The 25818-nt window shown below is 38.6% G+C and overlaps 1 long non-coding RNA gene across 1 annotated transcript; it reads right to left on the minus strand.

The window, feature by feature from the left end:
• Nucleotides 1-716: 716 nt before the first annotated feature.
• LOC139075812 (uncharacterized) lies at nucleotides 717-22329 on the minus strand. Its single transcript, XR_011526671.1, has 3 exons — nucleotides 22204-22329; nucleotides 17093-17166; nucleotides 717-851 (listed from the first exon to the last, which is right to left on the minus strand). It is a non-coding gene; the product is annotated as an uncharacterized lncRNA (long non-coding RNA).
• Nucleotides 22330-25818: the final 3489 nt, after the last annotated feature.

Here is a 25818-nt window from a genome sequence, read left to right on the forward strand (position 1 = left end):
GGTGACACATGGGCTAAGGCAGGGCAAGGGCAAGAAAGAAGTCTCCAGAAATGAGGACACAGAGGGGTCATCATGGTAGCCAGAGTTCACGGAATTCTGGAATATGTGGGTGATTTTGCATTTAAAAAGCCATGTTTCTCAAATATCTACTATAGTAAATACAGCAAATACAATAGTGAGATGCCTTTATGGGGAGGTAGTGTTGCAGTTTCCAAGGCAGGCATCTGGGTCAGGTGCTGAGGGAGTACTGAGATGAACTCTCTGTTTTACCCCTCCTGGAGGGGCTTGCATTTTCTGTGGAGATAAAACAAGGGCAAAAGTAGAAAGGTTAAAGTGTCCTAAGAGAAGATATAATTTTGCCTTTTCCCCAAAGACATTCAAGTTCTAATGACATCTAGGGCTTCCTCATTAATTGCTGATGAATTCATGAGAGCATAAAACACTCTTCCTTTGCTGGACTGTAAGCACTCTGGGGGCAGTGACCGGGTCTGCCTTCTTCATGCTGCTTCCCCAGCACTTAGAACAGAAGCTGGCACAAGATTTCCTCAATAAAACATAAAAAAAGAAAAGAATTAATGGATGCATGGATAGATGGGTGAATAGATGAATGGATGGGTAAAGAGATGCATGGATCCCTAACCACTATTCATATGTGAATATACTGCTTTACAATACCTTCTTTCTTTGTTCAATTATATTTACTCATCTACATATTTCTCGTCCTATTTACTTGAACGAAACAGCAAAAGATGGGACTAAAGTACTCAGCAAGTCTCTGAAATCTGCCACATGGTATCTCAACCTTGTGTCCTTGATTTGTTCCTGCAACATCATAGCAGTAACCAAGGTACCTTAAAAATACAATAAAAGATACCGTTAGATTCTTTTGAAAGATAGAAAAATGCAATTTTCTTCACTTTCTCAAAATGATATAGCTTTTGAAAATATTAGACTTTTGACAACTTCGGAATTCAGAGCTAGAGCTGCCTTTCAATTACTTCCTACATGAACATAATGTGATTTGATATTGTCACCTGGTTCCGATTGATGGGAAGTTATTTGCAGTTAGTCTGAGAGGTTCTGAAGGACTCTCTTTTTTTGGAGAGCTGATCAGGTTTTGCTAGACTTTGGAGTCCTTGGGATCCCTGCAAACACCCAAGTACATCAAATTATTTGAGTGGGAGATGAGAAAACTTGTTCTGATTAAACTGAGACCATTCTCTGACTCACTAAGACTTCAGACAACCTAGGAACTAATGCACACTGCACATGTCTCTTTCTGCAGTGTTCTCCACCTTCATTTTTATAGGAGAGTGAAAGCACAGTTCTGCAATATACAAAGAAATCTGTAGATTCTGGAGAGACAAGAGGAGTGTGACATAAATTTCAGGAAGATATCTTATTTCATAAATTTCCCAGTCGATTGCAACGATCATGTGAGGCTAGGCTCTTCGTCTTATCAAAATCAGTCTGGAAGCCTTCTGAGGTTACTTTATGAGAAACTAATACTCCTGCAGATTGGACCATTGAAACCGTAGGTCAGAGCAAACAATTCAGTATTGGTGTGCTTTAAAATTATGTTGTAAATTTCATGGCTAAATTTGCAATATATTATCTCAATTTGGGGTCCTAATAGTCTTCATGAAAGAAAAGACATTGAGCCCACCCTTGGGGACTTTTGATGGGAATTCAGTCGTATATCTAAGGACTGTATGGTAAGGGTCAGAGAATATGATATAGGAGTTATGCGTCAGGATTTTTTTTTCTGATAATTTCCATGGGCTGGAGAGGGGAAAGAAAGATTTATATAGAAGCTCCTGAGAGTGGGAGGCCAGATATATTCTAGATAAACAAGGTCCATAGTACGCTAGTGATAGAACAGCCTTGAGGTAGAGATCCGAGATGGAGGGGAAGGCAGTGGAGGAGCGCTGTCCAGCAGGAGGGCCGGGGAGGAGTACCACAGGAGAGGCGGAGGCATCCAGACGTGTCTGGACAGAAAGAATGTTCTGTTCACTTTTCACAAAGGGAACAATTTTCTCCTAAGTGGAAATGCTTAGACTTCAATCCTTGCACATTTAGAAGCCACTCTGTGTCCTTGATATGGAAGAGCATTATGATAAAAGTAATGTTTTAAATTAAATCTACCATGCTAATTGATAGCTAACTTTTTCCCAGCACTTAGTGTATGCCAGGCACTGTTCTTTTATATTTACAAGTAATTTAAACCTCAGAAAAATCTGATGAGGCCGCTACTATTACTTCTGTTTCACAGATGAGTAAATTGAGAATCAGAAAAGTTAACTTGCCCAAGAATACATAGGAAACGAAGGCAGAGTAGGGAACCATATCTGGACACTTGGACTCCAGAGTCTGCTAACTCCTTACACTGTGCTTTCCGTTTGCTTAATATTTGTCATATATCTTTAAATAAGGGTGAAGATTTTACAACAAAATAACTTTAAATAGTTTTATATTATTGTTTGGTAGGAATAAATAAAGAGGTCTTTACTCAGTTCTCATTCTGGTAAACAGTTTGTTTTCCATTTTTGAAAAATGCCATGATAAACAAAGCTGTACGAATTTTTATCTTTGCAAACACACCTTCAGGAAAAATCAGTTCCTAGCAGTGAAATGACTGGATCAAAGCATATGCAGATTTTTAAGGGTGTTGACATATGCTATCAGAAATCACTCTCCAGAAAGATTTTCCCAATTTGCATTGCACCATCAGAGACTGAGATGATCAATATCCCTAAACCCTCACCAGAAACTATTATCTCCTTTATCTTTGACAGTTTGATAATCGCAGTATAACTCACTGTAGATTCCATTTGAATTTTTCATTGCTAACCAAAAAAAGTTGACTATTTTCATGTTTAATGCTACTGTATATCTCCTGTCTGTGAATTAAGTGATCCCATTGTTTTTTAATTTATTTGTAATAAAGTTTGGTAGAGTACAATTATGAATCCCTTTGTTATGTTTACTGAACATATTTTCCCTAGAGATTTAATTTGATGTCTTTTAGATGTAAAGAAGCTTTTCAAATTTACATAGTCAAATAATCAATATTTTTCTTTAGGGTATCAGAATTTGGTTTGATGCTTAGAAAAGCTTTCCCTAGTCTCAATATTATATACTTTTTTGTTCTTATTTTGTATGGTTCTTTATGGGTTTATTTTTTTAAACCTATCTGTGATTTATTTTGACGAACGATCTGAAGTAAGTAGATTGCTTTCTTTTTTCTCAAATAATTAACCACTTGTCGCAAGTTTATCAAGTGACTTTTCAGACACTAGTGTCATTATAATCATATTTTTTATTCATACTATTAACCTGAATTATGATGCTATTAACATATAATGTGAATGTACTGAGTAACGTTGAGTCACACAGCTTCATTAATTTATGTACTAATGTGAATCAGCTCTTTTCCTTGAGATCTTTATCTTAACTATCAGGGTGTCTTTTTATTTTGTTATTAGAAAATAACTTGTTTTTAATTACACGAATAATACAGACTTCTTGCAGAAACAAATCAAACACACAACAGAAAAAAAAAGACAGGTAGTAATTGTTATTAGGTTTTTAGATTAGATCCCTCCATTTTGCTGGTTATTGTTTTTGACATGAATTTTTCAAGATACTATACATCTTGATTTGCAATATATTTTTAAATTCAATAATACCAGACATTTTTCTTTACTTAAATATACATCTATAATATCAAGTGTATTGACTACATAGTTTGCCCCCCTGAAAAGTGTGCTGCAGTTTATTCAACCAATCATGGAGTGTCTTATATTCAGTCATTGTCCCATGTTGTTTTTATAAACAATGATATGACATTTATATATCTAAATCTTTGAGGAGAGATATATTTGATTGTAAGAAGCTAAAGTATAAGCTTTCTGAGGAGTTCTAACATTCCTTCCCTTCAGTCTGCATAACAGACCTCAACCAAAATCCTCTTCCTAAAATATCGTTTCAGGTTAAGGAGTAACTGACATGTAATGAGGTGCATACATCCTAAGTGTACTGCTTTTGCGATTCTATATATAAGCCCAGCAAACACGAGGCTCGGGCCTGCCTGTGCCATTCAGGATCTGTCTACTCTTACATATGTCTCTAGGCTTCCCTGCTCCTTCCCCTCCCCAAATTTTCCTTATCCGGAAGCCTGGTGTGCAGGGGCTGCAGCCTGCAGCCCTCCTGCTCCACCCTCAGCCTGGAAGCGCAGAATGCTCATGATGGCTTTCTCTTGGCTGCCCCTCGCCCCCAGTACTCCGGGGAAGGAGCATCTTTCAGTACTATTTTTCTAACTGCCCCCTATCTTTGGTGTATTACTCAAGCGCTCCATGAAGACAAAGGAATGTTTTGGCAATGAGGTGGATTCTTGCTTGGTGACTTGCCTTTTTGGGATTCTACACTGTCATCCCATGTCAGCTCACACGTGGTCAATTCAAAGCCTGATGAATGTTCTGCTAGTTTACCCCTTATTAGCACATGCCTTCTCCTTCTGTATTGGGAAGGATGACAGAAATGGTCTCTTCTTTCTTATAAGAAGAAACTCACTTTCTGTTGTTTGGTTCATTTCAGTTTCTTTATGTTCTCAGCCCTTGAGGGTTTTTCGAAATCTGTGATATTATAGTTTCTCAGGCTCGTTTTGGTGTTTGGGGTGAGCTCTATAGTCTTGCAATTTTCTACCTCAGAACCAAGTACAGCACTCCCATCCAAGTGTTTTTAATCTTAGGAGATATATATATATATATATATATATATATATATATATATATATATACATAGATATAGACATATAGATATCTGTAGCTGTTGTTATAGCTTCTTTCTCATTTATAATGGTAGGAACAATATATTCTCTCTCTCATTTCACTAATGAGGCTTGCTTAAATTTGTTCTGTTGTACGAGTGTTTTCAAAATTTTAGTTATTGGGTATATCAATTATACTATGACTTCATTCTCTAATTGTATTAATCATGTTTCTATCTTTCTTAAATTCATTTCTTCTAGTGATGTAAGATTTACTGCAGTGCTGTTTTATAACCTTACTTAAGCTTAAATATTTTATAAGCTTTAAATAAAAGCATGTTAATCTATAAAATTTCCCCTAGTTATACCTTGTTTTTATCTCATCAGTTTTGGGATTTTTTTTTTGATGAGGAAGATTGGTCTGAGCTAACATTTGTGCAAATCTTCCTCTATTCTATATGTGGGATGCCTCCACAGCACGGCCTGATGAGCAGTGTGTAGGTCTGTACCCAAGATCCAAACCCACTAACCCCGGGCCACTGAAGCGGTGCACATGAAGTAATCACTACACCACTGGGCCAGCCCCGTCATAAGTTTTGATAAAAGTTTCTCACAGTTCTTATTGATAAATTTTTATCACAGTTTTATTTACTTTTTGATGAAATAATTATTTGGCAGTGTTTCATTTTTTTTTCATTCTTTAGTGATCTGGTATTAGGATATCTACTAGTAAATAATTACTATTAGTATTTCAATGTGTGTAAAGTATTTACTGTTTATAGTTTATTTATATTTTCTTTATTGAGTAGTATATGATCAGTCTTATTTCTAAATATTCCAAAGGCAATTGAAAAGCGTGTTTGTCTTTGTTTATAGGACACAGAACTGAACATTTACCAATTAAACCAAGTCTGGTATTAATCCAAATTCTCAATGTCTTTATTCTTGTATACTATAGCTCTCTCTCAAAAGAAGAAATTATTATAAATATTAATCTGGTGACTAGATGCATTAGAGACCAGAGAAAATGGAGGTAGAGATAACATTTAGACCCCTGCCTTAAAATAGGATAGAATAAAATCCTAAACAAGTGTAGTGGCGGTGGAAAATTGCCTCAATCAATCATCAAACTCAAAAGATAAAATATTAATCTTATATTCTTATGGTGCTTTATCCTTTCAAAGTTATTATGTATGCATGTGGTCCTGTGTTAGAGCAACTAAATGTTTGGGTAGAAACTCATAGAAACTAAGAAGTTTCCCTAACATCACACAACTTTTAAGTGGTGAAGCCATGACTTGAACTACATTTTTATGGGTATTGTCTTCCCACAACATGGAATAGTCAACATAGTGAAAAAGGTCTTGTTACTAATAGAATTGAAAAAGAGAAAAAACTCCAAAAGATGCAGCTGGCCAGAGGTTTGGTTAATTCAGTAGCTCATTCAGGGCCCAGGTTATTTCCATTTTTCCCTTCACCATTCTCAGCAAAAGTGACTTTTGTCCTCAGGCTTATCCCTTACATTCTCAAGATAGCTGTAATGGGTACAAGCATCGCATTCTCATACTATAATGTCTACAGAACTCCCTTTTCTCCAAAATAAGCAGTTTCCCTTCCCTGTGTCACTTTTTAAAAATGAGGAAACTTGCCTAGACTGCTTCTCAGCAAATATCCCCTCACAACTCAGTGGTGAGAATTGCATTGCATGCCCAGTCCTCAACAATTACAGACAAGGAAAATGAAATTACTGTTATTAATTTATACTTATCAAGATTTAGACCTTGAGACATGAGAGGCTGAAAGAAAGAAAAAGCCAATTTCTATTGTCAAGAAGAAGGGAGGGGAGTAGCTTTGGGTGGGTGACAAACAGTGTCTGTGGTACTGATACAAAATTGGAGATAAGAGCAAGAAAAGATGAGTCAGAAACTATTACAGACCATGCATCCTGGGAAATGGGGGAAATAGATTATTATTGAGAAAGATAGGAAACGAACAAAGAGATGTCAGCCTTGATGGAAAGATGATAGCTTTGGTTTGGCACAAGTTGGTCAAAGAGATGGAATTTCAAAAGGAATTGCAGTCACACAGTTACAAAGATTTGAAGCACTGAAGAGCAGTCAGAGTACAGATTGAATCTTGAAAACTTCTTCATAGTTACAGTAGTTGATGTCATAGAAATGAGTAAGATTACTCAGAGAGAGATTGAAAAAGAACAAAGACTGAGCATTAAGAACCATCTCTAATTAAGAGTCCAAAGATACGAATAAACAAGGAATGTACAAATGGAAACAGAACAGATATTATTTTTAAAAAGCCAGTGTCACTCCATTGGAAATTGTAGGCTACTAGACTCAACATTGAATTATTAACATCCTCCACCTTTTTTCTTCTCTGTAAGCAAATATTTTAAGATCTTTAACTGTTCCGTCAAATGGCTGTACCATCATTTATTTAATCATTCCTCTGTTTTGAAATATTTACTTACTTCCAATTATTTTTTTAATGTGCTCCTTTAATCTAGTCTCAGTCTTCCATGTCAGAATCTGAGCCAAGAGGTATATAGTCCCCGAGCAAGAAAATAATGATATTTTCAGCAGGACAATTGGCTTGAAAACAATGTTAATATAGAGAGAAACTGCTTGCAAATCCTTTGGTATATCATGAAATAATCTTGACCTACTTAGACCATATGTTATATTCTCTCACTTAGTTAAGAAATGATATCTTTACACTCACCAAAGTATAGCCACGAGGTTGGATTCAGGAAAAAGGAGAATGTGATATAAAGACAGTAAAAGAGAATGCTATCCTTCTTGTCCTGAAGTATTGTGAAAGAAAAGAAGGCAATGGAAGAAATAGTTGATCAGGTGGGCGCCCCAATATTCCTTATCAAATTTTAACCCAGAGAGGTCAAAATGTGTCATATTGATTGAAAAAAATCAGGGGCTCAGGAGACAACTCTTCTTTATTTGGTTCTGTGCAAACATAAAGGAGCGCTGCATAATTAATGGATGAAGTTTTGTGGTTAGCAAGAGAGGATTCTGGTTTTCTTTCCTAAGCTCCCCTTAATTCCTGTGGAATTCTGGACACTGTGTGGCAGGGGCAAGATGACCTTATAACACAAGCTGGAGATGGCCTAACAGAGGAAATGGCACAAAATCAGAAATATCTGGGACCTGAACTAGAGATGAATAGCACTTGAGTTAGCAGAGGAAAGATCATTAAACTTTAGCTGAAATGAGAAGTAATTCATTTACATTTTATCAGCTAAAGATATCAATAATAGATGCCAACAGAATGCCAGTAGATAATGTGGTTGTTTGTCTCCAAAATAGCCACCATCTATTTCTTTTCTCCCTACACATGGATGACATTCCTCTACTGAGACGTAAAGTGTATGACTCTATTCCCTTTGAATCTGGATTTCCCTTTAGGACTTACTTGACCAATAGAATGTGGTAAAAATAATGTTCTGGGATTTCTGAGGCTATATCATTAGAGGCCTTGAAGTTTCCACGTAGCTCTCTTGGAACACCAGCCACCATATTAGGAAAGCCCAAGACTCATGGAGAGGCCGTGTGTGACCTCTCCATCAGACAGCCTAAGGTGAGCTCTCATCCATGGACAGCATCAACTGTCAGCCACGTGTATGAGCCATTTTGGACATCCAGCCCAGACCAGTCTTTAGACGATTCCAGCACTATAGTTGCGATCCTGTGAGATCTAAAGCTAGAGTCGCTCAGCTGACCCCAATCTACCCACAGATCTATGAAAGATAACTATCAATTTTTGTTTAAGTTACTGAGTGTTGCAGTGATTGATAATCAGAGCAGATGAGATCGGTTCAAACATATCCCAATGCATGCCTCTGAAGCCAACCTCAAAGTGGATCTGGGGGATGACATTTTGGTCTGAGGATTCTTTCACCCTATAGGCAAGAGATCATGCAAACCACTTTCCTAAATCCATTTTTGAGTAAAGCAGGAGTAGGGAAGACTGAACTTTTTTTTTTTTCCAAAATACCAGACATTACCAAAAGCAATTTTAAAATTATTATGTTAAGCTAAATACTAAAACAGATTAAATATAGTAAGCGGAGGCTTCTGAAGAAGACCAGATCACCTAGAGGCAAATAAATAAAGTGTATGTTATATAGGTTGCATTGTAATTAAAGGGATCAGAGATCAGTTCATCACAGCCTGTTTTTGTAGATAAAGTTTTATTGGAACACAGCCATGCCCATTTGTTTGCTCTGTTGCTGCTTTAGCACGCCAACAGTTGCAGCGGAGACTGCACGGCCTGGAAAGTCTAAGGTATTTTCTCTCTGGTACTTTAAAGCAAAAGTGTGCTGACCTCTATCTAAAGTGAAAATTGGAACCATGATTCACACTTAGATTTTAAAGAATTTTTGCTATTATATTTTCAAGGCAAATTCCTAGAAGTGGAATTGCTAGTCACAGAGTTTGTGCAGCATTAACGACTTTCATATATTTTGGTTCTAAGTTATCTCCAGAAAAACTATGTCAGTTTACATATAATCATATCAATGTGAGATATTTAAGTTCCCTATATCCTCAACAGTCTCATAAAATTTAACTGTGAGTCTTATATAAAAAGAGGAAAAAGGAGGAGGAGAAAGAGGAAGAGGAGGAGGAGGAGGAAGAAGAAGAGGAAGAGGAGGAGGTGATGGAGGGGAAGGAGGAAAAAAAGGAGGAGGAAGAGGGAATGGAAGAGGAGGAGGAGAAAAAGATCTTCGCATGCAATTTTTTATCTATACTTATGATCATTATAGTATATTTTGCTATAAGCAAATTTATAGGGTCAAAGGATAGTGTATTAAAAGTGTATTAAATCCCTTACTATATATTGCCAAATAAAAGTTGTACCAATTTACACTCCTCCATATATGAAATTGCCATATTTATTTCACTTAACAAATAAATATGTCAGATAAATTGACATATTTATTTCATTTAGTAGTGTCAATTAAGTTGTTCACATGTTGGGCAAAAATTATATTCTATATTTATCTTAATTCACTCGTTTCCTTGATAGATTTAAATATTTCCTATAAATTTATTAACCATTTTGATTTATGTGAAAGACTTCTGACAGGTTTTTTTTGCCAGCTTTTCTTTGGCTTTCTAATCGTATTTATATAACACAATTTAGGAATATGCTTTTTAAAATTATGCATATGGGTTTGTTGCTGGACTTCCTACCCCATTTCTGTGTTGACCTACTTCTATACTGGCACCATTCAGAAATAAGCATTATAAGTTATGATATGTTTTTGCATCTAATAAGGCTTATATACGTTTATTGTTCTTTAAGTTTGAATTACTCATACACATTTTTTCTTTCAGATTATTTTAGAAACATCCTATTGAAGTCCATAAAAATCCTTTTGAAATTTGCATTGAGATTGACTTGGTATGTTTGAAATTTCATCCAATTTTCTACTGAGCTGTTTGTCACTAAAATTTAGTTTGAGTTGATTATAAATTAAACAATTATTAATATTTGCGAGAACCTTACCTTTTAATTTTTATAATAGTTTTATCACAAAGATTGTTTTTATTTTGATTCTCTCATTCTATTTGATGCCGGGACGGTGAGCCGAGGAGTCGAAGGAAAGATTTCTTGGACTCTCAAGGTCTGGCAGTAGTGCTCTTTTATTCAGAGAATAGTATGGAGTAGCATGGGGACAGGACCCATGGGCAGTCAGAGCTGCTGCTGCTGCCCTGAGTTGAGGGTTAGGGCTAAATTTATAAGGCATGGGTACGTGGCTTATTTTTACTGGAAAAAGAAAAGATGATGTAAAAAGTCATTAAATGATTTCAGTGCAGATGGGGTCTGATTACTGTGCGGTCGTATGACTTTAGATAGGAATCTGGTCATATAGATCTGCATGTAGGTGAGGATGCCCTGAGCTTCTCTCCCTGGGGGAGCCCTACTTCACACCATAAAAATCCACCGAGTCATATAGATTGGCATGTAGGCCAGGTCATCTTGGGCTTCTCTACGTGGGGCAGCCTTAATCCACATCATATTGATCATTTAAATTGTGACTTTTCCTTTGCTGAGATCTTCAAATGGCATTCTCTATTGTGTAAATAGTTAAATAAAAATTTTGCATTAAGACAAGAAAAAAATGTTTTAAATTTTCTATAATGTAAGTATAAACTATAAATATAAATTATAATGTACATATAACTAAAAATATATAAACTATGATAGAAGCTGTTGAGATTTTTAAATAGTGAAGCTAGTTTGAGTATAAATAGAGCCTGTACTCTGTGGAATTCAAAGAGTAAATAAAAACAACTTGGATTGTCAGGGTAGAATTGTTTTAGGCTCAAACTTGAGGGCACTCATTAGGGCCTCATTGTTATTCAACACTGGCTGAGGGGAAGGTTAATGGGTTTGTGGTGTTTCTGACTCATTTACATATCAATCTAGTAGTATCCTTAGAATGGAAGCAGGATCTCTTTCTTGGTCCTACTATGAGTTTTATATCTTAGGTTACATCTAAAGACCCTGGTCTTTCTTATGTATCAGCTGCCAAATATTTCTCTCTACTATACAGAAGGTTTCTATGGCCTCTTTAGTTGACATGGTTATCTTACTATATAAAAATTACTTTGACTTGAGATCTAGGTTTTCTGTTGTCTCTTCTATAGTGTGAGTACAGACCTATTTCACTTCAGTAGCCAGGAGGAATAGGCCAGTCTGGACGACTCTCTTATGGCTATGATAGTAGGATGCTGTGAAACTCAGAGTAACAGCTAATTTCAGAGTAACAGCCAATTTGAGCACTGCTAATGGAAATATTATAATAACAATAGGGCCCTAGGTAGGCACTCTAGGGATTAAGCCATCAACCAGCAAATGCTCATCTTAATTCTCCTTAAGATGGGGCAGCCAGTGAAGATGACATAAGATTCCTAAAAACTTCTGCAAAGAAAACTGAAAGTTAAACACAAGTTAATATTAGGATTTGCATTAAACAGACACAACAAAACAGATTCATATGCTCTGCAGCTTGAGTTGTAAGGACCTATGCCCATCAACCCAGGGGTTGCTAACTTTGTTGCTTTTTCTTGCTGCCATCCTTCTCCCACCTCGATCATGGATGAAAGGCAGCCATCTTTGATGACAATCTTGACACTACATTGTAGTCCCCAGATGTAAAACACAACTTTGCCCAGAATGCCAGAATCATCTGGCTCTCCACCATAATTGTTAGATTCCAATACCCTTAGCTCCTGAGCACTGAAAAATCTTACTGGAGAAAAGTGAAGCATCACTACTTTTGCCAATTTTAGGTCAAAATTAGTGTCCTACTCTGGCCTCAAGCTGGAAGTTTAATGCTGTTTATTTTGGAAATGTCAGAATCTGTGTAAAGAGTGTCCCCACAGCGCGCTGGCCTACACTCAGGCATTCAAGTAGCTGTCACCTTCACTCTGAAATCTCCCACCGTAGCTTTCCTCTCTTGTCTTCTCTCACTAACTTTCTAACTCATTTTTCAGTTTGCCTATGTTCTTGTTCCCTTAACTTTCTCTCAGATTCTGATTCCAAGTCATTTTGGCTCCAGTTTCGCTATCTTCCTCGGCATAGCACACCCACTATAAAGATCATCTTTTTTAACTAGCTCATAAACTTGATAGTGGAGGTGCAGACATGAAACAGTCTTACTTTTCTCCAATAGCTGTTCCAAACTATGCTATGAAATTATCCTTTTCCTACTGGCAAATATATATTCTAGTATTATTTTGGGCAGACGCCATAACTATCTTCTTACTTAATTATTAAACGTTAATCCAATTCAGTTTAAAACTAAAATCTCATATTTACATCAAAGCTGTCTCTTTTCCATTGCTAGCCACAGCTGTGACTCAGGAGGTCTGAAGTGGGGAGGTGTTATGACCTGACTTTGGTGTATGTCTACTCAACAATATTTATTGAGTAATTGATGTTTGCAAGGATCAAATCTAGGCAATTAGAATTTATCAGTCACCCTCAGAGCAGGGCCTACTATATAATTTGTGGGGCCCAGTGCAAAATAAATATGCAAGACTCTGACTAGGTCTCCCTGTCTCATGAGTCCACTGTGCCAACTCATCACAGATAGGTGGACCAAGGGACCTCTGCTCAGAAATGTCCTCAGTACCTGGATTGGGGGTGGGTGAAAGGCCCCCATCTAGTTGCTCAGTGAACATACATTGCATTGACAGCACAAGGCAAGAACCTCTGCTGCCTTACCTACTTTGAGACACTGCTGATCTTGCATCTGAACCCCCCTGGCTCCCATTGGGTTGGAGAGCAATGGTGGAATACAAGCCACAGCACCATGACCACACCCCAAGGCTAAAGGAAAGCCAGGCAGGGCCCAGGATGCCAGGAGTGGGAAGCAAGCAGCCTAAAACTCCTTATAGGGAGGCAGGAAGTCAACAGGAATCAAGACAGCACATGAGGTTAACAACATGGACTCTAGAGCCAGACGACCCGGAATTGGAATGGGAATCCACACATACCAGGTGAATAGCCATGGGTAAATCACAGACCCCCCTCAGTCTGACATGGGAATGAAAAGAATAATATTATCAAGTTATAAACTTATAAGGTGGTGGTGAGAACTAAATGAGTTCATATATGAAGGGCTTATTATAGCACCTAGACTGGAATAAATACTATACAAAGGTTATTGCTTTTTCATTATCATTATCTTTACTATTATTAAACACCTACCATATATTGCCTTGTATCATAGTGATTTGTCAATTGTCTTAAGCTTCTTGAAAGAAGAAATTATGTCTCACTTTCATTTGAATAATTCTAAAAATTCATTTATTTGACAGATGTGTATTGGGGACCGTGCTAGGCACCAGAGAAACAATGATGAGCAAGATAGGCATTATCTGTACTGAAGAGAGCTTACAGGTCAGGAGAAGAATGTTTAAAATAGTAACTATAATCAGTACTAATAACTCTCATAGGAAACACAGCATGCTATGAGGGCACATAGCAATGGAATCCAGGCAAGGGATGGTAATCCAGGGGTGCTTCCCATGGAAAGTAATATTTAAACTGAATTGAGTAGGACATGACAAGGTAAATAGGAAAATGGATTGAAGGTTGATTGTAAAGAAAGTAGGCCAGGAAGAGAGAGGAAATGAGTTTTTCTAGTGAGGGAAAACATGGCATATCAGGAAAACTGAAAGGAATGCCATGTAATTAGAAATCAAGTCAAGAACATCCTTATGAGACATTTTAGTGAGTTTAGAATATATCTTAAAGGAAGGAAGAAAACAGTGAATGATTTAAAGAAGGAATAAAAGGATCATATTTGGATCATGAAAGGATCCTTCTGTTCTCTGTGAAAAACTAGATTGAAGGAAGGGGCCTGGAGGTGGAGACAAAGATTAAGAAACTGCATAGAAATCTAGTCAGTAGAAGAATTGGGCCTCAGAGATAATTACAGCTAGAATGAAAAAGAAGGGATGGATTAAAGTTCAGTCACAGAATCTACGGGAATTCTTGATTAACTGGATCTGATTATAGAGGGAAAGTGAGGAGCCCAGGATTATTTCTGGATTTCTCTTGGTGGTGCTATGTACTGAAATAAGAAGCACAGAGAAGAAGTTTCTGGGAGGGAATGACGAGTTAGAGGCCACTTTGAAATGGCACCATGACTTCCAAGTGGTAATATCCAGTAGGGAATTCGGTGTAAAACCTTAGCAATGTACAGACATCTCATGTGCGTGATATTATCTGATTTCCAGAGTCCTGAGAGTAGGATTGACATAACATATTAGGAACAAAACCAAAATCTAGACAGAGCTGTTACTCATCCAAGTTCACCCAGAAAATAAAGGGGATGGGGCAGGAAAGAAGCTTTGCCCCCTTATTTCTTGTCTAGTTCTCTTTGCCCTGCAGCTTAGGGTCTCTCAGAAGGCACTACCGAAGAGCTTGCAGAATGGATGAATTTTAATTCTTTATATAGATTACAATGGACTATTTTACCACATATTTCGTACAAGGTTATTTGTAGATATTGAAGGATGAAGTGAGCAGACCATGAAAAATGAGAGAAATTGTAAAGGACCTGGAAGGAAAACTTCTACTTCATTGGGAAGGCACCTCCATTATTTGGCTTTAAGTACATTTAATTCTTTATTTTAAGAATGTGTATCAGTACAAAATGACCTAAAATTGCACTTTTTTCATGCTGTAGATAGAATCCTGATTTTTAAAGTGCTGATTACAAATTCATCAATTTTATGTAGGAATAATTGGTGGGACGTGGTCAAAGGGAAGTAGAAATAATATTTCCTGAATGGTTGTCCTTAGTATCATCACAGAAGTGACATCTCACAAACGTTATCATAAGGAATGCATTTACAGAATAAATTATAGACAAGATTAAATGAAATAGCAGTGAAGAAAATAGGGGATTATGACACAAGGGAAAGAAAAATGTTGGGAGAGAAATGAAAAATTATAAATGGTTGCACATAAAAATTTCAGGTTAGGACAGAGAAACAATTTGAATAAAGAGAAATAAGATTGGAAGATGGATGGAGAAATAAATCCCAGGCAAGGACAGGAGAGAGCTGTGCAATTGAAAAGTGTCGCTCTGACTTCCTTCTGGAAGGAGTTGGTCCCTCCAAGACCCAGCAGACACACTGCACTGAGGAGGACATAGCCAGAGTGGTGGGGCAACTCTACTGGTGTCCATCATCTCAGCACCATCTTCCCAGCTTCCTTTATTGCATGTCTAAAGGAATGTTTTCTCTTTCTAGACACAAAGAAGGTTCAAACTCTGTGTGTTGATAAAAAAAAAACAGATCTTGTTTGTACCAGTTCAGTCTTTAGACTACAATCTCGATTAATCGAGGCCCAATTACTAGGATATAGACGTGTGATCCGAATGGAGGAAGAGTCAATTTTGGTACCACGGCTGGCTGTATGTACATAGCAAGCTTTGAAAATAGTTCCTTGAGAGCTCCCTAAAAGGCAGGAGAAAAGAAGAAAGCCTTTCCCCCTTCTAACCAGCACTCCCTGGCTCCAGCTAATCACAGGGACTCCAGAGATTGGTGTCATCATCCCCCCCAAAGGAAGGAACAAGATGTTCTCCAGAACCTGAGCATATGTTTCCCACAGAACCCTTTCAGATTCTGAGCCCTGGTCACCAGTCACTTTGCCCTTTGTGGGGATCTAGATAGAGTAGAGGGACATCAATTCCAGGAAATAGATGTCACAAGCTGTTTTATCTGTGGCTGAAATATTCTCACTCTAAGAAGCTCTCTGATTTCACATTGATAGAACACACAATGACCTGTAAATGCAGTGCAAATAGAGAATATTAATGCAAAGTCACTGATGCTTGTCACTTTAGAAGGGTTCTCAAACTTAACTGTGCATCAGAATCATCTAGAGAGTTTGTTAAAACAGTTTGCTGGGTCCCTCCTCCAAAGTGCCTGAATCAGGAGGTCTAGGGTGAGGATGAAAATGTATATTTCTAATAAATTTCAAGGTGATGTTAACACTGCTGATCTAGGACCACACTTGAGAACCACTGCTCAGCATCATACGGTGATAACTGGCAGTGCCAGGACTGAAGCTGGCGTAACCTCACAGCCAGCACAGAGTTCTCTCCATGGCAGTATGTCCCTTCACCCTACATGCTGTACCGTCAGTGCACTCATCAGTCTATGTGCTTACCTCTTCTAGCCATTTCCTGGGTTGGATTAATTAAGCTATTGTTCAACAAGACAAAGAAGACCCTGTGACCTCTTGCGAATTCTATTTGCCTGGTTTTCAGCATCACAATCATCAAATAAACCACATACACACACACACACACTATTTAAACTGGCTAAGCTCTGCAAGCAGATTACTCTTAAATTGCCTGACCTGTGGGGTCGGCGAAGTTCGAAGGTGCAGAGTGACAGAGTATGGTCTACCCCTTTGGGTACTCTTGACCTACATACTATAACCCAGACCCAGGAACATGTGAAAAGCAAACTGTCATCACAGAGAGTCAATTCCACACCATCCAGGGTGCTGTTCACCCCATCGGCCCTGCTACTCTGTGACCTATCTTCCACATTTTAGTTTTCTTTAATTGCTGTACTTTCATCCTCATATTGCTCAGTCTTCCTGTACTTGAACTATTCAGAAAGATGTGGGTTTTTCTGTTTGTTTGTTTGATTTTGGACTAACTTCCTTTTCATATAAGATTTTGGTATTTACCCTCTGAAGCCACCTACCGCTGTGTGGGTAACAAAATTAACAACAGGAAAGGTGCTGGCCACCTACCTGTCACACCTGTCCTCTTGGAGATGAGTTCGGGTTACAAAGGAGCATCAGAGAGAAGCAATAGCATATTGTGCCTAAAAGACAAGACATTGGAGCTAAAAGACAAGATTCCCTTGAGAATACAGCTTGAGCCTCACTTTCACTGCTGTTGTCATAGAGAAACTAGTGAAAATATCCAGGTAAATCTAAGTCATTGAAGCTCTTCTGTATTTACCTCTTGCAGGAAGCTTTCTAAAGTGTCGCCACCAGAGATCTCTCATCTGAACGCCTAAAAAAGGTTGTAATAGCTGCCGACGAGTGAGCTCTTGCAAAGCCCTGGGTGAAGCACTTTACTTAGATTATGCCATTTCATAATTGCAATGTCTTCATCAGAAAAGTACTGGTTTTTCCACATTTCACATGTGAGGAAATTAAGACTTAGAGATGCTAAGTAACTTGTCCAAAGTTACACTTCTAATCAAGGTCAGCGCTAGTATTTCAACCCTGTCAGTTGGATGCCAGACATCACACTCCTGCTGGTGTGATTTCTGCTTTCCTATGGCACAGACAGCCAATCACATGGCACTTTCACAGGTTTTCTTTGATAGATTTGAGATGAATATCTTATGAGCAAATGTACCTCAAATCGACACAGACATGTGGTGTACCAATTGGGGTCCCAGCCAACTGTGTGCAAGGATCCATTGCAAAAGGGTGGGAATTGGGATGAGGAAACAGTTGAATTTGGTCCCTAACTAGGGAGAATTTATATATGCAAGTAAGCTGTAGAGGATTGGACAGGATAACGTATGGCTAAGAGGCCGAATGTGTAAAAAGGAAACTATAAAATATGTATTTTAGCTAAAACTGAGAATGAAAAGAAGAAGCTGAGTACGCTAAATAGTGTAAAGGAATATCTTCCAAAATCAGTGGCAGGGCTGCCCTCAGCTCAAATGATGATAGCCTGGCTGGCTAACGTGCTAGGGACTTAGGCATGTATCTGTTGCACTGGGGGTATTTACAATGCCCTCTCATTTTAATATTTATTTAGAAGTTAATTACTGTCACTGTCAGCTCTTTTATCTCAACAGCATTTCAGAGAAATGTATTCAGGCATTATGTGACTTGTAAGTAAGATTAACAAGAAAGTTCAGAGAAGTGCAATAATCAAGGGATTTGGCTGTTAATAAAGAACTTAATGAAAAACAAATGAGTTAACACCACATAGAATTTGAATTTGGCTAAAGCAAATTCTAGAACTGCATATAGTACACTTTCTTAAGTGTATGTCATTGCACACCTAGGATCAAAATTAATAACCAAAGACCACATTCATGTGCAAATGGGCAATGGAGGTAACCAGCTCTGAGGGTGATTTCAGACTCAAAAGCCATGGCTTTGCTCTGCATTGTTTAAATTTTAAATAAGCACAAATGTGCTTTCAGGTGGGCTTCATTGGGTGTATGATCTGCATTATGCCCTCACGCACACACCCAAGCACACAGACACAGCCACAGACACACATGCACACACTACTGATGAGCAGATAGAGTGTATTACCCCTCCTTTACAGATGGCTGAGGGGATTAAGCAAACATCGTTGCTGCAGCATGAGGCTGAGACTGTGTATTCATTTATAAAGTTAGGAAAGTCACTGAAGAGAAAGAGAAATCATGCAACTGGAATGGAGAAGAAAAGCTCCAATTATAGTTCCAGAATTGGCTGCCACCTTTAGTGTTAACAGAGTGTGCACGTTTCTCAGAAGTGACACCTGCATTGTCTATCGGGAAACATTTAATCCCTGAGGCTGTATTAAGGAGGCTGGTGAGCATGCAAGTGAATAGAAATGATGGCAGTTCTTTCTGTGATAGAAGAAGCTGCACTAATTTAAGTGGGAGCATATCAGAGGGTCCTGTGGACCCCTCTTAATTTGATTCCAGTTGCAATGTACCATTCTGCCCCTGCAGAATACCTGGAAATTGCATAAACATATGACTATTTGAATATAGATGTAGTTCTGATGTTCCCACTGCCCTCTGTCTAAGCCTCTATCCATGATTTGATTAGCTTCTGTCTCTTCTGCTAAAAGGGAAGGCATTTTGTTTTATTTAACATAGTATGGCCAGCGACTAAAGTGTGCTGTATGCACATGATTGGCACCTGGGGACTGTTTGTGGATTGAATGGCAGTGTATTTACAAAAACATCTCTTTTTCTCAGGGTCACTTGTCCAACAGCCTCACCTCATAGACCATGGCTGAGAGTCAGAGAAGAAATATGGATCTTTTCTGAACAGTCAGAATGGACATAATGACGAGGCCTGTCATTGAAATCTGTGCTTTATCCAGAGGAATTACCCTTGAGGCTTCACATAACATCTACCTTCCTATCCTTATTTTTGTCCCCCGTAATTGTCACAGTACCTGGCACATAGTTGGTGCTCAATATATGTGTTGCATCAAAAACGCTTTTTGTGCATATTGAAAGATTTCAATCTGAAATGGTGAATGTGCTTAATGTTTGGGCACTTAAAACCATAAATTTCGGTAATCTGACAAGCCTGCTCATGGTAGTAGCTGATTCTCTTGCGATTCCAGAAAAATGAAGTGTTTTTGTATTGACTATTTCCAGGCAGCGTCATTGCCTCCTCCTGATCAGGAGAGCATCTCAGTTGCTCAGCCTGCTGCTGGGTTTGCTGTGAGAGTATAAAGTCAAGACGGATGCAGATGCTAACAGGATGCTGACACCTTTTCAGATAACTGGCTTCATCTGTCTGCCTGTTTATGGGGAGAGCTGATTATCAGCCATGTGCAAATGCAGGCGAACTGATCTGATCTCTGTGATGTTTTACACCATAGGCAGAGTCATCTTTCTATCCAACATTCACTCAGTGAGGCAGAAAATATAATTATTTTCATGCATATTCCTGCAGTACCCGGCACAGTCATTCAATCATTAAAGGGAAAAAAAAATGAGTCTGTGTCACCAGAGTTTGCTTGTTTGAAGACACTACCTAAGAACTTCAGAGCTCTGGGAGGCAGGAAAAGGGATGTAAGCAATGTGAGGCACGGATGAGGGTAGTAGGTTTCTTAGAGGAGGGAAAAAGGGGCTGAAGGCGATCGTGGGCTATTATTCTGCAATGCACACAAAGTGTATTTAGTCAGATAAGCAGAATCTAGAGAGTTTTTAATAGGAAAATTTAATCTCCATGTTGAACTGCCTAAAAGAGTGCTCAGTCTTGGTCAATGGTCAGGATTGCCAGAGTATAGCAATTGCCGGTTAGGCTGAACCTGCAGTGGCAAGGGACTTTCCTGAGAACGTCTATAGAAGCTGTTAATGTGAAGAAATGTTATCGGACCAACAATCATAAGACCCGATTTGAATTCCAGCTTTGTTAATTATTGTGTGAACTTGAGCAAGTTATTTAACCACTAGAGCATCCATTTCCTCATCCATAAAATGCATAGGCTAATAGTTAATCATAGGATTGCTGTGTGGACCAAATCAAACAACATAATATATTTAATATAATGTTATTATATTAAGCATAATGTATTTAAAGAAACATACTGCCTAGATCTCAATAAGCTGTGGTTGGTTTTATCTACCTTTTGTTGTTGTTCCCAGAAAGTGGTCCACGAAACACTAGTTTTACCAAATGTAAACAACAACAACAAAAATACATATACTAAAATAAATTTAGAAAGCACTGTAAACAAGATCTTTTTTTTTTTTTTTATGAAGATTATCCCTGAGCTAATGTCTGCCACCAATCCTCCACTTTTTGCTGAGGAAGACTGGCCTTAAGCTAACATCCGTGCCCATCTTCCTCTACTTTATATGTGGGATGCCTGCCTCAGCATGGCTTGACAAGTGGTGCATAGGTCCACACCCAGGTTCTGAGCCGGTGAACCCTGGGTCATGGAAGCAGGACGTGCAAACTTAACTGCTGCACCACCAGGCAGCCCCAGACAAGGTCTTCTTTTTGGTATTTGTAACACATGCTAGGACTTTAAAGGCTCTGAAAAGGCCTGAGGTTAAAACAACAAAAATAGCAATAACAAAAAAAAAATCTGTGTGGTTAACCCAGCATTTTCTAAATAGATTTGACAATGGGCCTTGTTTTTCTCCTATTTATTTCTTACTAATATGTCTATTGAGTCACGAATTGTGACTAAATATGCCACAGATTATATTTTGAGAAACATCAACTTTGTCCAAATTCTTTAGTTTCCAGGTCTCTAATGTCTCTGAATAGATCTCCACCCTATATCAGCTTGTGGCCCTTACCAAGGGCACGCCACGTCGTGTTGCACTGAAAGACAAACTGCTCTGTTACTGCATCTCAGATTTGGTTCCACACTGCAGTCTGCTGGGGTGCTTTAAAAATTACTGATGCTTGGGTCCCATTCCTAGAGATTCTCAAATAATTGGTACAGGTTGTGGCCTGAGCACGTTGTTTGCAACCCCCTAGGTAATTCCAAAATGCAGCAAGTTTAAGACTTAGTGCAAAAAGATAACCCCAGGGCTATTATTTCTAAGTGGTTGACAAATTTTTCATTCAAATTTGAGAATACGACTGCAATCTTTTCACAAAGCTCAAAGGTATGATAATCACTCAATGGTCATGAGCAATGTCATTCATGCTTTAACTAATTCATTTAATAATCACATTGTGGTCACAAAGGCAGTAGCTGTGTTCAACAGGTTCTGTTCACTATGAGCTCTTAAACTCAGACACCCGCTATGGAGATGTGAAGACAGAGGCAGTATTGTGTGAAAGAAAGAACAAGAGCTTCAGAGTAAGATAGACACGAGTGTAAACACGGATTCTACCCTGGTTTTTTTTTTTAAGATTTTATTTTTTTTTTCCTTTTTCTCCCCAAAGACCCCGTATATAGTTGTATGTTCTTCGTTGTGGGTCCTTCTAGTTGTGGCATGTGGGATGCTGCCTCAGCGTGGTTTGATGAGCAGTGCCCTGTCCGCGCCCAGGATTCGAACCACGAAACACTGGGCCGCCTGCAGCTGAGCGCGCGAACTTAACCACTGGGCCACGGGGCCAGCCCCTGATTCTACCTTTTCTCAGCTGAGTGGTCTTGGAAATTTTCTTCAATTTCTCTCAATTGAACCCACCTGTTTACTGAGCTCCGGCTGTTGACTCCTCAGAGGGGAATCTTGTAAAATTCATATCTCCAGGCCCAGGGAAAAGACTCATGGCATTTTATGCAGAGTAATTTTCCCTGAATTCACTATTTCCCTGCTATTAAAAGAAATGAGGAAGAAAAATAATGTGGTTACATTAATGCATGAATATAGAGAAGGAATATATTATCATTCTGAATAAGTAATGTCCTTAAATAGAAATAAATCTGATGAAATTTTACTTCAGTTGGACATGAAGGTATTTCCAGTAAATGCCATTAAAGGTCAAGAGAGAGAAAACATGTGGCAGCTTGGAAAACAATATAACAAACACACTAGCAAGTTATTATCCATGCTAAGGAAAACTACAAAGAAACCACCTTTAATGTCACAGAGAGGCCTCGGAGCGTGTGGGTAACTGTGTGTGGTTGCAGCATGGCCTCCGAGGTTTAGGGCTCTGGCTGCGTGTCTGGGCCAGACCAAAGAACACAGTCGTTTGGCATTTATGCTGCATCAATCGCTACCTTCTAGCAGTGGCCCTTCAACATCAATATACCTACTTGATTTCTGCTTTCTTTGGGCCTTCTTCACTTACTCTAGACTATCCGTATGGCCTTTGCTTCCTAGAATAGAACTGAAGTCATGCATAAACTGGTAGTCTGTTCTTAGCTGACCTGTACTCTGTGCGGTCGCACAAAGTTCAGAGCAAAAGTTATCGTGGAGAGAAACAGAATGAAAAAGGAAGACAGGCAGTCACTGAAATAATCTCAGGTTGTAGGTGTTTCATACAGCATGCCGGCATCTATTATTGCTGATGAGTTAGTCTCTGCTTCTCTGAGGCCTTTCTCTGGGGGCTCTAGTCCCTTCCCAAAACCACCCAGCCAGAGAGGGCGATAAGATCAGAGCCTTGGTACCACCAGCAAATGGGGTTTGGGATCAGTGATGTATTCTCCAACAGGGTCTGCAGGATCCATGGTCCCTATGTACGCAGCACACCAAGAGGACTCTTCACTCACGTGCCACCATATAGCATGTAACTTAGTTTGTTCACCAAGGAAGATGCCAAATTTACATTTCAGGAAAAAAAGTGGAGTTTTAATGTATGTTTAGCACAATGTGTGGCAAATACTTAATACTCAGTAATATTAGCTATTATTCTATTATTATTATCATAAAAAGGAGGAAAGAATAATACCAAGTAAGACAAAAAGGTCCAGTCAGATAAGAAATTTTAAAACTTCACTGGCTTTAGCAATGTGGAGGTCATTGGTAAGCTGATTTGAACGCTTCCGGTAAAGTGCACTGAGCAGTGAATGGACAGAGAGCAGAAAGACTTTTCAAGAAATTAGTGTGGGAAGGATTGGCAAGATACTAGGGAGAGCTAGAGAGGGAGCTCCAGGTCAAGAAATTTTTTTTTTTTTAATTTTTCTCTCCCCTGGGATGGGGAGCACGTGGGAACGCTGAAGTCTGCATGATTCTCAGCTCTCTTGCACCTCCTGCCTTCAGGGTCTTGTCTGCTTGAGGTCCCTGCGGCATTCATGGCTTTCCTGGTATGCAGGCACCTTCCAAGAGCAACACCTTCAGGACAATTGGCTATTTTTCATTAAATTGCTAGTCCACGGGAAAGATGTAAGAAATCAATGGAATGATGGATTCTTTTCCTCACATTCTTTATACACAGTCGTGACCTCAAGCTGAGGTCCCAGTTGCCAGCCTTTTCTTTCTTAAATTATGACTCATTTAATCATCTTTCTGGGGATCCAGAGGGAGAGGTGGACTCATTCGGGAGAGGCCTGATGGCCAGATCCTGAGGAAAGCCTTGGAGCTGCTCCTGGACTTCTGTTCTGAGAGTGACCAAGCAGAGCAGCGCCTGGCTCACCGAGGAATCAGGTTCCTTTCCCTGGAGAATGACTGGACTCTAGTCTTCCACTTAGAATTGGCCATTCCGGAGGCTGCCTGGCTTTTGTTTGAAGTCTTCAATCTTCTTAAAAAGATTTCTAAGAGCTTTAAAAGCTCAGATGCAAAAGCATTACATCATCAAATCATTTCTACTCTGTGCTATAGCTTTGGTTTTGCCTGTTTTTAAAGGAGTATTACAAATTGACAGTTGGTCAGTAAAAATCGGTCCTTGGTCATCCCTCCTCCCTGAAGTCACTTAAAGGCCTTCATGTTCTGGATTTCTATAGGGTTTATTTCCACGTATTCTCTCCCTTAAGTGTGTTAGTGATTCTTTCTCCACTCATTGGTCATATTTGCAATGTTTTCTTATTGACAAAATACCTGTGGAAAGCAACTCAGCAACTGGGCTCCAGATCATATATGTGAATTCTTGAATTCTGTGATTATCCAAACCTGGCTGGTTGGGACAATTGGCGGTGTCCATTGTCTCAAATTTTCTCTCTGTTTTGAGAAGATAACATGACCTAGACTTCAGAAACTTCACTGATATTGATAAAAGAATGAATTCTATGGAATTTTGTTTTGCTTTTTTAATCAGCATGCTGTGTTCTTTTAAACTCTGCTAGTTCTCTATTGCCTGTTGGACAAATCCCAAACCCTCTCGCACAGAAAAAACAGTATCTTACAACCAAGTCCTAGCAGACTTTTCTATCATCATCTTTTGAGGTTTTCTAAATCTGTCTTCTAAGCTACAGTCAGACATATTTTCTATGCATTTGCATATGCTATTTCCTCTGCTTAGATGTCCCAAGTTCCACACCTATATCTAATTGGAAATCACCCCTGATAATTTCATATCTAATTCAAACATTAAGTCTTTTGTAAAATTTCTGGCAAATCCCTACATAGAAATCTCATTTATATATACCTGTACCACAAATTGTATTACATTAATTTTAATTGGCTAGTTCCACTCACTGTGTGCATCTTGCATTAAGATCTGATTCTAAATGTCTAGCTCAGTTTCTTGTAAATAATAGTTAATAAGTAAATGAAATGTTTACATTGTTAATTGCCTACCCAAAGTAAATTGCTCATATTATTTCCAAATTTCCAAAGTTTGTTTAAAATCTGTCCTTGGCCAGCTGGTAGTGACTGACATCCTCCCACAGGAACTTCATTTCCTTAATTTAAGTGTTTCATTTCTGTTAGAGATTGTCCATTGCCCTAGGAGAAATCAGAATGAGAGTGGTTAGATTTTACTTTCTTGGTAGGGTAGGTGCTCCCAAAGAGAAATGCAGGGGAAAACCCCCCAAAACTTAGTGCTTATCTGTCTCATCTTATTCCTACTAAGTATGGGAAGAATCAAAGAATGGATAAGTGGCTGGTCCAAAACCAGGTAGTGATCTGGAATCAGATCCAGGACTAGAATGTAGGTCTCCTGATCCACATTTCTAGGATTACTGAAAATAAAATTAGATTAAGATATCTGAGTTCCACATCTGGCTCTGCCATCAGTAAATTGGGTGACTTAAAGCCAGGACTTTGTACTCTGAGTTTTGGTTGCTTTATCTACAAAATGAGTAAAACCGTATCTATTTTATAAAGGTGTTGTGAGGATTAAATGTGATAAAAGAGAGGCAAGGAACATTGCAAAAATGACTTCACACTATGTTTATCATAATTTTTATTACGAAACTAATTCTA

Source organism: Equus przewalskii, chromosome 14 (assembly GCF_037783145.1).
Source record: "Equus przewalskii isolate Varuska chromosome 14, EquPr2, whole genome shotgun sequence".
NCBI lineage: Eukaryota > Metazoa > Chordata > Mammalia > Perissodactyla > Equidae > Equus > Equus przewalskii.